Raw genomic sequence first — 14771 nt, forward strand, 5'->3', positions numbered from 1 at the left:
TAGCAATTGGTTCTTTATTCAGAAATAGGTTAGAGAATGTACACTGTTTTTAGCTTTGCTGCTTCTTTTCTTTTTAGTGCTTGCAATTATTTTGCTATATCCCTAAAAAGTAGATACAAGTTTGCACTCAGAATGCACATTTCGTTTTCAGAAACCTCAGCATTTCAGGTTTCCAGGTCTATATACAATGAAAGTCTGGACCTAGTGCTTGTTTTTTGTCATTCTCTAGGGTTGGGTACCTTGAAAAATATTAAAATCTCTGATAAGTTGCTTTTCCTGATTCTGTTTTAATATAGGAGAAATGTTATACATTTTAGAGCTGGGTAAGACTCTATATATTATTTAACCTAGGGGAGAGATACACAGAGAAATTAAGTGCTTTCCCAAGTCCACACAGCCCATGATCCCAGGCCATTTCTGGTGTATTATAAAAATTCACTGAAATGTGTTTTGTGGTATGTGCCCTAGGTTTCTCATATAGTACTTCAGTGATACTATCTTTTAAATATATAGGTATACTTAAGCTGCCTTCAGTTTCCTCTTTCTGTTATAATTTAATTTTTTTATTATTCTGTATATTCAAAAAAAGGTAAAAGCAATGCATTGCTGGTTGTAAACCAACATCCAAGCTGATGAACTCTACATCATGTAGATTCTTTTCTTTCTTACACCCAGACCATCATACTTCAACTCCAAAATTAAGAGTCAGAAATACCATGCCCTTTCATGCGTGTAACTAGTGTGAAGATAAAGAGTTAAGACATAATTTTATATCTTTGGAATTATTAAAATTAAAAGTTTAGTAATTTTCAGAAACATTTAGAAATGGTTATTAAGAATATAGAAGACTAAAAAGAGCATTATATTTGCCAGTCTAAATATATATGTATATATTTTAAAGTTATGATTAAAATACGCTCTGCTTCAGGAAAACAGTTATAAGTTTAACATGATAAAATGCATTCAGAATGTTTCTGTGTGCCGTCTGAATAACTGCCAGAATTAATCATGTTTATTTACCTTGGTAAGAAATTGTCCAGCCACACATGTGCAGCCAATTTTAAAAATCATTAGTGTGCTTTATTATATGCTCCCGAAAAAAATGGCCCACCTGGACTTCATTCATCAATGAGGATTTCTTCTTTGATTTTCAACAAAGTCCAACAGAGTTGAGACATGTTTCACTGCAAATAAATATAAACGCATAACTATATGTTCATATAAACAAATCTATATAAATAAATGTGTGTGATTGTACATATACTGTTGAACATAGGAAATATACATACCCTGTTTATTAAACATGAATCAGGATTTGACTTATTCTTCAGTTATTTTGGTAATTTAAATATGATTTTTTAAATTTTAAGTTCATTTATAAGTTGTTAAATAGTATAGGCCCAAGCACTATAAATTTTTATATTCAGCTGTAAAGCTTTTCAATTTTATAATCCTAGAGGAGTGAATAGAATTTACACACTTTGTAGTTTAACTTTTTTTTCCCGTCCCAGAGCACAGGCTCCGGAGGCGCAGGCCCAGCAGCCATGGCCCATGGGCCCAGCCGCTCCGCGGCATGCAGGATCCTCCCGGACTGGGGCACTAACCTGCGTCCCCTGCATCAGCAGGCGGACTCCCAACCACTGCGCCACCAGGGAAGCCCTGTAGTTTAACTTTTGTGAACTTGATATTTTGACTTTAAATTCCCTGTTATTAACTATCTTCCAAGAATATGAATTTGAAAGGGAATCGCTCTGGAAGCAAATTATCATTGGAAATACTGATTAACTTTTGTCGATGAGATTATGTGAGGCAGGAAAAGTCAGACTGTATCTCTCCCAATGCAAATGGGTTTGGATAGACTAGGAGACTGTATCTCTCCCAATGCAAATGGATTTGGATAGACTAGGAGACAATTGCAATTAAATTCTTATTTTTATCTTTTCTCCCCACCTCTGTTCTGTGAACTATACTACCAGAAAGAAATGGTCAAATTTTGTTTTTTTCCTTATTGACATATTGGATTTTCTATTTCTCATCTGTCATAGTTTAGAATGAGTCACAAGTCACTTTCCCTACCTAATTTCATTGCTTTAGAAATATTATCAAATATTATTTCTGAATCACAAATGACTCAACACTGCAGACATAAATAGATTGATGCTATCTAAGTAGCGTTAGATTCAGTTACCTCAGTTTTTTTTTTTTTTTTTTGCCTTATGCGGGCCTCTCACTGTTGTGGCCTCTCCCATTGCAGAGCACAGGCTCCGAACGCGCAGGCTCAGCGGCCATGGCTCACGGGCCTAGCCACTCCGCGGCATGTGGGATCTTCCCGTGTCCCCTGCATCGGCAGGCTGACTCTCAACCACTGCGCCACCAGGGAAGCCCTACCTCAGTTTTTAAATACTAGGATTCCCCTTTTTGCTGTGTTGACTAACCAAGATGACCAGCATTACCCATAGTCAGGAGCACCTTTCCAGCTGTAGGTTTCTGAAGTTGAAGTCAGAGATTACTTTGCTTGATAATTGTCAACCCAAGTCTCAGATTGCAGAGAAATGTGGTCTAGCCCCTCATTTATCAATTAGTGAGCAATGACCCACAGATGAAAAACATCAGCATGAAAAAGGCATCTGAATGAATGTGAGTCCTGAGATGATTGCCCCCATTCATCCAAATTGTATTATCAGTGCTTATGTTTATTTTAAGTTTGTCCCAAAAATAATCTTCCGGATTTACCATTTTTAGATACCCTAGGCAAGAAGCAGAACTTGCAGTAACAGAAAGCCTTAAAGTTTTAAGTAGTCATAACACTTGGAAAGTTATTAATGGGGCAAACACCAATAGACTTCACATCCTTATGTGCCAGTGGAATTTGCATCAGGTATTGTGAAGAATAAATGAGCAAAGCCTTGCTCTTGAATACGGGAGATAAATACTGTATTTGAAATAAAAGTCTGATTTGCCTGTTTAAACAGAGCTTAATAGGGTCCCTACATTTTTGGATTAGCTGAAATAAAGGCATAAATGGAACACAAAGTAGAAATGAAGAAGGAAAATTTTGCTGCATGGCTTCAGATTATATAACTGTATCCTACCAGAGATGTGGCAAGTTTTTTTCTCTCCAAATACACATCAAAATGACCAAGGACAGGAGAAAGTCACCAGAAAACTAGTCATTTTAGAACCCCAGGTGTTGGGCTTCCCTGGTGGCGCAGTGGTTGAGAGTCCGCCTGCCAATGCAGGGGACACGGGTTCGTGCTCCGGTCCGGGAAGATCCCACATGCCGCGGAGCGGCTGGGCCCGTGAGCCATGGCCGCTGAGCCTGCGCGTCCGGAGCCTGTGCTCTGCAACGGGAGAGGCCACAGCAGTGAGAGGCCTGTGTACCAGAAAAAAAAAAAAAAAAAAAATAGAACCCCAGGTGTAGACTGTATTCCCTAGGGCATATCATTCTGTGTGGTGGCCACTCTTTCCTTCTGCTGCTCAAGAGATTTCCAGCTAAAGCTGAAGGATGCCACAGGCCTATCATTTGTCTCTGTAAGATCTGCTGAAAGAAAGTAATTGATCTCGATGGTTTGTATTCCAGCATGATTTAGACATAATGGGAATGTCAAGTGAGAAGGAAGGAAACCAATAGCAGGCATGCCAACTTCAAGTGTCCATTTTATTTTTTGTTAACTTCATCTTGCCTTGTCTCTTTTCTAGAATTTTCTATAAAAAGCATGTCAAAACTGGATTCTGTTTTGTGACCTCAGAAGGGAAGTAAGAAAAATTGGAAACATCTTGTACAGGCACAGAATACTGGTGGCTTTATTTATAAAAAAGTGCTGGTTTTGTAAATTGTTTTCCAAGTTAACATTTAACTGTTAGAGGACGGGCAGGACGTGGCACTGTCAAGGACTTTGGAGATTAAATGGAGATATCCAACACAGGCATGAGTACAGATAGCTAGAAGGTCATGTATGCTATGATAAATGTATAAAGTGTTACCAGAGCACAGAGCACTTGAGTGTGGCATTCCTCATGAGAATCTATTTAGTGGAAACATTTTTGTTAATTATCCCCAAAATGGCAATGTAATAACTCTATTGCTTCTCTTCCCCTTTTCCATCAAAAACTAAAGTGAGGGTCAGTATGAATGATCAAGGAAAAGCTAACATACGAACCTCTTTTATGCACGTCAACACAGAAAAAAGAATCAATCTGAGTAGGATTGAAGGAAAGCTGGTAAAGGGACAAATTATATGAGACAGTATGGTGTTTTGTGTGGTGGTGTGTGTGTATAGATAGATATTATTAAACTGAATTTATATATACTCAAATTCAATGTAATGAAATTAATTGATATATTAATTTAATACTATAAAATTTAATTTTATATAATTAAGTATATATACTTATATATAAATGATAATAATATGTGTATGTATGTGTGTGTTTAAATTTTAAGTGAAAACTTAAATGTAGGACTGATAACCTCACTTTTCAAATCAATCAATCACCAGGTATTATTTGAATGCTTGTTTTAGGCCTTTCCTGGAGAGGTATAATCTCATTTGAACTAATATAATAGAAAATAATTTTCAACTAGTTGTTCGTTACTGAATTCTAAAAGGCAGAAAGAGGCAGAGGTTGGAGGAGATGCAGAAAGTTTCATAAAGAGAGTATTACTGCGATTTTTCCCTCTGTGGAATATATAAAGATATAGTTATATGGATACTTATGTCATTGTATCCAAGTTCCACAAGGCTAGAGTAGCTTCATTTATTTAGGAAAGTGCAAAATAAAATAAATATTTTTGCCTTAGAGTTTGCTATTTGGTCCCTCCATGTGTGCCAACATGGGGAGAATGAAGCATTGACTTAAAAAATCTAGATAGTTCATGGAGGAAAGTACCAGTGAAAACTTTTATTGATATAAATTAGCCGATAAGTTCTCTACATTGATTAAATTTACTTTAGAATTGCTCAACTCCAAGTTGGGAAAATGTGGTCTTGAACATAAGGAGCAAACATGAGAAAAACACAGAGCTGGGTAATCCATTACCGTAAAGAAATCCTTTTTAGGGAACCACTGCCCAGAACTTTTAGATACCCCATCAATGCAAGTGAAGACTTCAGAGGTACCAGTTGTGTTCCCCTGAGATTTGCTTAGCTAACTCTCGGCCACTTGTTATATAGAAAACTTTCAAAATAAGCATGTGGTTATCACATTCCAGCATGCCTGAGAATCACCTGGAGAGTGAAAGAAAAAGTCCCCTAAGCATCCCGATTCAGTGTAGCTGGGCTGGGGTGCAGGAAACTGTATTTGAAACCAAAACCCCAGATGATTCCAATAAGAGTGGTCCATGGACCACACTTTCAGAAACTTTTTAAAAATTTATTTCATTGAAGTATAGTTGAGTAACAATGTTGTGTTAATTGCTGCTGTACAGCAAAGTGATTCGGTTATACATATGTATATACATTCTTTTTCATATTCTTCTCCATTATGGCTTATTACAGGATACTGAATATAGTTCCCTGTGCTACACAGTAGGACTTTGTTGTTTATCCATCCTATATATAATAATTTGCATCTGCTAATCCCAAACTCCCACTCCATCCCTCCCCCATCCCCCCCCTTGGCAACCACAAGTCTGTTCTCAATATCTGTGAGGCTGCAGAAGCTCTTTTAAAGGTTATAAAAATTAGATTTCTCTTTATATTTCTCTGGTGTTTCCAAAAACAGCTTCTTCACTTTCTATGCCTCATGTGCATTCTACTCACACAAGTCATTGCATTGTTACCACAAACACTTTGTACTCTCTGCCAAACTTTGTCTTTGGAACCCAGTTGACTTGAAAAGTGTATTTAGCATGAATCTCCTCATTTCTTCCTTTATCACAGCTGTTCTTGGTTCCAAACATCTGTCAGACTTGAAAATTCTTCCCTTGAAGAGCAAGCTATAGCTCTTCATACAGCATAAAAATATGCATTTAGACAGGACTGGGAGACTTCTCTGTTAGTATTTTTATTTATATGGATTTCTTAAAGCTATTCAGCTCACCTCCCTATTTCTCTTGAAAATTATTTTCTGAGTAGTTCAAAAGGTATGAACCATTTAAAAAGAGAAAGAAAAGCAGATGAGAAAAGCAATAGTACTTAAAAGTGAAGTAATGCTAGTTGGTTGTGAATGATGGCTCTCAGCTGTTTGAGAAGCCACTGACAGTCACTGGGGCTAACTTCAGCATTAGAAGGTATTACCTCACTTTCCTTTAACTTGACAATTGCAATGGATAACCATTTAAGAGTCCCAATTTCCCACATGCCTCTAGTATTGATTTTCACTTCTTTAAAGCCCCTGGACCCCTTCTCAAATGAAATCTGTGGTACAAGTGCCATTTATAAAACAGACAAGACACAGGTTTACTCTGTTGAAGCTGGGGTGGAAGACCTAGACCACTGGTTCTCAACTTTTACCTTGCATCAGAATTACCCAGAGGGCTTCTTAGAGTCTGCATGCCACAACTAAAAAAAGATCCAGCATGCCACAGCGAAGATCCGAAGATCCCCGGTGCTGCAACTAAGACCTGGTGCAGCCAAAAAAAAAAAAGATTAAAAAACCATTAGCATTTAAAAAAACTACCCAGAGGGCTTCTTAGAACGAATTGCCCGGCCCCACCACAGATTTTCTAATTCAGTAAGTCTGGTTGGGGCCAGGTGATTTGCATTTCAAAGGAGCACCCAGGAGATATGGGTACTGTTGGCCCAGGGTCTGTACTTTGAGAACCTCTGGCTTAGCCTCCTTCTCTCTGCCTGGTTCTCACCCACTAAAGCAGTTCTGAAGCAGCTCTGGAGCTCATCCTCAAAATTCCAGGGGCTTCTTTGTAGAACCCAGTTGAAGACCATTAATCTACAGGTTAAGTCCACATTCCTTTACTTAAACTCAGGACTCTTTGCATTCTGGCCCCAGCGTCCCTCTAGAGCCATCTCAGTGAAACTTCCATTTACCTGAAACCCAGCTGAACTGTCCCCCTGCACTGCTCTCCAAGCACAGCTTGCTGCCATAGGCCTCTCTGCCTTAGCATGAGATGTCCATGTACATTTCTTTACCCACTTAATTTCTAGGAAATTTTTCTTTCTGAAGTCCAATGCATAGTTTCTCTCTCATGAGAGCTTTAAAACCCACAAATACATTTAAAACTTATCTGGATGAGGTGCAGATAATAAACTCTCCTGGTATTTAATCCCTCTACCTTAGAGGAAATGAATTCTGAATCAACCTGGCTGACATTAGAATCTGCAGCTGCTAAAAATACAGTGTATTAACATCTCACCCAGTGATCATTAATAATAGATAGTTTGGAATGTTCTTAATGGATTTCACTCAGATTCCCCATGCAATTCTCAGATGTTGATTATGAGCCACAGGATTTATGAAAACTATTTACAGCAGTAACTACCTGCTTATAAAAGCTTCTTCACCCAGAGAAACACTAAAGATGCATTAAAGTAGGACTCCAAGGTTAACTCAAGTTTATACTTCTGAAAAGTACAAACTAGAAAAGTCTCCATTCAGTTTCAATAAAGCCTGTCCTTTATTGTCCTAATTGCTGGACAACCATCCTAGAGTTAATATACATGTTCATTGTGTTTTCGGGGTTTATTCAATGTAAATGAAGTGTCCCAGGGACCCCCTAAAGGTCTTAAGTAAGCAATAAAGAATCGGTTCTTCTAACTCCATGGAAACCACAGTTCAGTGTCTTAGAGACAGGCCTAAAATTTGGAGCTCTTGGACCCTATGATCTTATTGGTTTTCACCATTTGACAGTATATTTGAGATTTATTATCTCTGGTAGAGGGATGACAAGTTTTCATCTTGAGTGTCAACAATAATCAACCAGTAGTGGCTTCCTAGGATGATGTGTTGAGAGTGATTCTGAGGCCACATCTGGACTCTGGAAAGATTACTGTGATAGATTAGCAATGATGCAAAGAAGGAAATTTATAGTCAATATACCATGGATGTCTATTCTTATTCTTGAATAAAAACAAAATCTTTTAGCTAGCCTGCGTATATCGCTACCAGGCACGCATCAAGCAGCACACTGAATTATGAAACCAGGGGAAAAATAAGAACCTTATCTGCCTAAAAGATACTTAAGAAATACTGTTTTTTTATCAACACTGTGAATCACATCAGTCTTTAAGTTATCTGATGATATGAGCCTTTTCACACAAGCATAATGCATAGGATATGAGGGACAAGAAGCTCTTTTTTGTGGGTGGTGCTGTTTGGAGCCAGACTGAGGGACAAAGTGCAATTGCCAATGGATAATGTATTAGAAAAAAGAATAACTTTTTCAGAAAGCTAGGAACTAATTCATCACAGAATACATACAAAAATAGAGAAAATTATATTTGCCCCAACATCTCATAGAGTAAGATACAGGGTTAGAAGGAATACTTTGACAAATGGCTTTGAAAGAAAAGTGATATTTACCACTCCCTTTTCCTCCACACCCCTGACCCTCCCCCCAATAGCATACTTGAGGAGTTGAAATTACTATTTTTTAAAGCTTCTACGTGCAAGAGCCTGATCTAGACACTTTATTTCATAAATGCTGTGAGGTAGCTATGATAATTATCTCAATTTTATAAATGAGGAAATTGAGTAGAGAAAGGTTAGGAAAGTTCAGTATCGCATAGCTAGAGAGTGGTCTGCCTAAGAAGATTAGGGCTGGAAACTCTGCTCGTAGCAGCTGCACCATGTTGCCTCCTAGGAAAATGGGCCCCAGGCACTGCAGGAGGTTTACTTGCCCCAGAGCTGAGTTACTCCGAGCAACAGAGGAAGCTGCACCCAGCTTCCATCTTCTCCTTCTTGCTTCACATGCTGGTTAACTTCTCCTTCGAATTAAATGTTGGACCAACGTTTAAAGCATGTCAGTTGAAGAGGTGCCAGTGTTTTTGCCTGCCCGAGGAGCCTACACATCTCAGTCCAGCTCTGATTCTGTCTCTCATACAGGGCCTAAAACAACAAAAGTTTGATTATTCCTCTTGCCTGGCTATGTGCAATATTCACTGATGGGATTTCACTTGGAATGAAATCAGAGGATGTGTTTTCCTTACAGTTTTGGCAGCAGAGAAGCTACCTGACCATGTGGCAGTCCCCATATCCTCTGGCAACAATTCAATTTCTACTCTTGGGCACATTCATAACCAAAGGCAAAGAGAAGAATAGGAATTGGAGAGATGCAGCCAACACTGTTCAGGATTTCTCACCTAATGTCCTGCTAGTCCCTGACTAAGGCTGAGGATTTGGCACCTCTGCCTCAAGAGCAGCTCTATCCAATAGAACTTTCTGTGATGATGGATATGTTCTGTATCTCTGCCGTCCAATCAGATAGGCAGTGAGCTCTTGAATTGTGGCTAGAGTGACTAAGGAATTGAATTTTAAATTTTATTTAATTGTAATAAATTTAAATTTGAATTGCCACGTGTGGCTAATAGCTCGCACAGCTCTGGCATTTCTGTAATGGGATTCTACCACACTAGGAACCCTTGAAAGTCTGACAGATTTCCAATGTTATTAGAAATTGTTCCCTTCATTTTTAAAGTACATTCTTTCATCCAACCAACATTATGTACTCAGTCATTCAATATTTTTGGACACCTACCATGTTCCAGGCACTATTCTAGGTGCGGGCAAAAACACACCTGTGAGCCAAATAGACAAACATTTCTTCTGTTGTGGAGCTTACATTTTAAATTTTAGCACGGTTAGATAGATAATAAGTAATATACATAATAAATAAGCCTGTAGAACATTTTAGAAGGTGATATACTATGGGGAAAAGGAGAAGGGTGAGGGGAATCAAGATAAGGAGGTAGAGGAAAAGCCTCTGTCTACAGCACGTCCGTGAACACTGAGAGAAGGAGTACGTAAGTAATATAACATGTAGTCCATGCATCCGAGGAGTTAGAGTTTGTTAGGATTTTCTTAGATTAATCTGTCTTTCTTTATGAAATGCCAAATACAAGATGCACAGCACAAAGCTTGTCTTGTAATAGGTGTTAACTGCCTCTCTCAGCACCACTCTCAACCCTACCTCACCACCTACCTTCTGTTTCCTTTTATATGTGTATCTAAGCCTTCTGTTTTACTATATCTGGCTCAGGATTATAGAGTGGGTTTTAAAAAGTAGATAGATATTAGATAGGTAGGTAGGTAGATAGATAATAGGTAGGTAGGTAGGAAGGTAAGTAGAAAGAAAGGAATGGAAGACACATCACTCTATGGTTAGTGGTAGGTGAAATTTGCCAGAGAGCAGACTGTACCATCAAGGTATGTGCATCTTGCCCAATTATAAGCAGCTTCTCTAAGATACGTCTAACTACCTCACATTGCTAGATGGAAACCCTCAGGAGAAGCCCAGGTGAACAACTTTTCTAGGCCAGATGCTCAAACAAGATCAGAGGTACTATTTCTAACATGTCTTAGCTAATAAAGGCCATTTGTACCTGGAGCTGATCCACAGTAAAACTTGGGCAAAGTAGTTTGGTCACTTTTCTACATTCCATTCACATCCTCCCCAACTTTCTATCCAACTAGTGCTTCCTGAAAAACATCAACATCAGTCAATTATAGCTAAGTAGTTTAACATGAAATATCACGTTAGGCCTTCTAATTGTTGAGCAAAATAGTTGTTTGCCTTTTAATTAATTTTAAAAGGAACTTGGGGCATCTGCTAAGTTAAGGGAGTAACTCTGAGAAAGTAGTGGATCCTTGAAATCACATTACTCAGTCTTCTCACATATAAGATATATAACATCCTGTCTCAGGGATAAAACAGAAGAAATCTCTTGTATCCAATCGTTTAAACAAATCACTAACTTTACTACACTGAGCTGAGCCTATGTATTTAGGTTAGTATAATTCATTGTCAAAGGTTATTCCTTCTTATTCTCTTGTTCTCTAAGCCCAGCTCTGATGCTTTCAGCTATGTAATCTTTAACAAATCAGTTTACCTGTTCAGGCTTCAGATTCTTCATCTGTAAAGTGGTTGTTCTGAAGTTGTATCATTCTTTTATCCTGAACTTCAAATTCCTCAGTAGAATTTTTGGATTAGCACTTTTCCTAGAGCACACAGACTCTAGAAATATCAAAATATAAGCTTCAGGAGGAGGTCATAGTCAAGTAACAGTTCTGATACTAACAGCAGTTTGACTTCAAGATGACATAATATTATCTAGAGTAGTGGTTTTAGGGTGTCTTAGCATCACTTGTTTATTTTTACACGACATTGATGAACATAATACAAGAGCTAATGAACTCTCTTCATTGATACCCTTCTAAGTGGTTTTGAATTATAGCCTTGGGCTTCCCTGGTAGTGCAGTGGTTAGGAATCCACCTGCCAGTGCAGGGGACACGGGTTCAAGCCCTGGTCCAGGAAGATCCCACATGCCATGGAGCAACTAAGCCTGTGCGCCACAACTACAGAGCCTGAGCTCTAGAAACTGCAAGCCACAAATACTGAGCCCACATGCCACAACTACTGAAGCCTGCGTGCCTAGAGTCCATGCTCCACAACAAGAGAAGCCACCACAATGAGAAGCCCACACACCGCAACGAAGAGTAGCCCCCACTTGCCACACCTAGGGAAAGCCCGCGTGCAGCAACGAAGACCCGACGCAGCCAAAAAAATAAAATAAGATAAAATTAATTAATTTAAAAAAATTTTAGCCTTTTCCATCCCATTCACAGACCTGCTCCATCCAACTTTTATAGAAATACTGCAGTTTTTCCCTCCATAGAATTGGTCTCCTCCAGCTAATTTGCATATGCAATACCTTGCTTCAGCCCTGAGCTGGGCACATCATTGGGATTCCCTGCAGGTGCGAAAGCCCCTGGGGTATTTAATAATAAGAAAAAAATGCTTATTATTGAACACCTACTACGTACCAAGAACAGTGCTAGGTGCTTTCTATACCTTATCTTTTTCCAAATACATCAACCTACAAAGACATTCTACCCTCTTTCAACAGATAAGGAGATGGAGGCTTAAAGAGATTGAATAACCTGCCTCAGATCCCTCAACTAGTAAATGAAAGAACTGGATTCCAACCAAAGGCACCATATCATAGTGCTTTAATTATAACATTCCATCTTCTATAGAAGATTGCAAAACTGATCTCACCCCTTCTATGTATGACATGGAATTAGTTGAAAAAATGTAGATGTATGTTGAGTTGATCTTTTTAATTTTAGTTTATTTTATTGTAGTATAGTTGCTTTACAATTTGTTTTAATTTCTACTGTACAGCAAAGTGATTTAGTTATACATATATATATATAATCATTCTTTTTCATATTCTTTTCCATTATAGTTTATCACAGTGAGTTGATTTTTATGTGATATAGTTACTTCCATAAAAAACACCAAGATCTTTGTGAAGGAATTATCTTGATATCACTGAAGTCCTTAAAGTCTTTAAATAGTTATTGAGCGCTTTTATGGGCAAGACATTGCCCTAAGCATTATGGGGGAGACACAGTGAATATGCATCTCCTCCTGATGAGCTACAAAGCAATTCAAAAGGGGAAAACAGTCTCCAGAAGTAGAACCAAATATAGATTATTGAGTTTGGTGGCCAATTCATTTCTAAATACCCTTTGAGTTTAAAGAAAAACTAGAATATTTCTTAGAGATGGATCTGATTGAATGAAAAAACGATCAAGAAAATCAGATTGTTGGGGGGTAAGGGGCAAAACCCTATGCCACTTCTCTCATTCTCCCAAATAGGTTTGAAGTCCATCCCAGCATGAGGAGCAAAGGAGAATGGGGAAGACCACCTGGTTAGCTGCCACAGAGTAGCTAATGAGTAGGCAGCTACACATTCACTCAGTCAATCCACAGATATGCTTCTAGAACCAACAATGAACTATGTACTCTTCTAGAGCTTAGGTACAGGAAGTGTGAAGATGCATTCACTCCTTCAAGGAGTTCATAATCTACTGGAGGGAGACATACATGTAAACAAATAATTCCCATACAATATAATAATAGTAGTAATTAATATGTATCCAGTGCTATGGGAACATCAAGAGAGTGGTAATCAGAGACTTTCACACAGGAGGTGGACTTGGAGCTGAATTATGAATGATGAGCCTGAGTGACGGGATCAGATGTAGAGAGCATTGCAAGCAGCAGGTACAGCAAGTTCAAGGGCATAGAAGCATGCAAGAGTCTGGTGTGTTCGGGCGATAATAGCATTTTATAGAATATGTGTGAGAGAGTTGCAGGGGATGAGCCTAGCTGGGAGAGAGGCCATGTTAAGCCTTAAATGCCATATGCAAGTTGAGGTGTTATCTTGCTAGTGATGGGAAGCTATTGCAGGGTTTTAAGAAGGATATGATAGAATCTTACTTGCCTTGTAAGAGAACCATTCAATCAACACCGTGGGGAATATAGTAGAGGACATAGAGAAGAAACCAATTAGTGATCTGTTAGTACCATTTGCATGAGTCACCTCTGCCTGAATTCTTGGCCCACAAGATTATCAACACAGTAAATAAATACTGTTTTACATTGCTAAGGTTGGGGTGTGTTACCTATTAATAAATGACCAGAATATGTTGACACACAATCCTGTGAGTTCCTTGAGGCTAGGACTGAATAGTGTTCATCTCTGTACCTCTAGCATAGTGCCTGGCACATAGTAAACACGATATTGTTCGTTGAATGAATGAGTGAACGAATGTTTAGGTGCTGCCTGCATGGGATGTTTGCAAGGCTCCATTATAATTAAACCTCCAGATCTAAGTATCTCTGTCTCAAATGTAAGAAAGAATGGTGATCTCTGACCTCTCTGAAGTCAGAAAGTTATTTCTCTGACTGCACACCTGGCGAGCCCAGTGATATAAGGATTGGAGTGTCCTTATACCGCTGGGCTCTCCAGGTATGCAGAGCACTGTTGATCCCAGGGGAGAGCTCTGCATTACACACAGAGGCCCTGGCCACTGGTTGTGCTACTTGACAAGAAGGGCTGGTCAGTGACGCTTCCCTAAGGAGCATTGTAGGACTGAGCTCTAATAATAGCAAACGTTTACATAGGACTTGCTGTGTGTCAGGCACTTTTCTAAGCATTTTGCAAAGATTAATCCATTTAACGTTCACAAGTCTGTAAGTACTATTATAATTCCTATTTTACATATACAAAAAATATGACTTGGAAATACTAAGTAATTTGCACAAGATCACACAGCTAGAAGTGACATTTGAACTCCAGACATCCTGGCCCTGGTGACCATGATGCTTTTATTCATGATGCTCTCCTGCCTCTCTGGGAAGAGTCATGCTGCTACTTGTGACCTCAGCCATTTGGGAAGAACTGATAACTTTTACTAAAGAAGAAAGAGAAGGAGAAAGGGAAGAGAAAAAAAGAAAAATACCAGTCTCTGTGACCTTAGACAAGACATGTAAACTTTCTGTGCCCTAATGTTGTATTTAGTACTTTGCTTTGGTTTGAAGCAAATGATAAAATTTCTTTTTTTTAGACCGTTAGAGATTCCATGGGAAATGATGTTTTGTAAGTACCAAACAGTGGTATTATTAACAGTCATTTTTATTTATACAAGTAAAATTTTCTCACACTGTATCTGAATAGGTTAAGAGAGAGTGTCTGTGGGGGCATAAGAAGGGCTCCTCTCCTCAAAAGCCATTAGCCTAAGCCTAGCTGTTTGAGTCCCATTGAATTCTGAATGCGTTTTCCAATTTTTAAATCTAGGAACAAAA

The sequence above is a fragment of the Delphinus delphis genome, chromosome 6 (assembly GCF_949987515.2).
Source record: "Delphinus delphis chromosome 6, mDelDel1.2, whole genome shotgun sequence".
Classification (NCBI taxonomy): domain Eukaryota; kingdom Metazoa; phylum Chordata; class Mammalia; order Artiodactyla; family Delphinidae; genus Delphinus; species Delphinus delphis.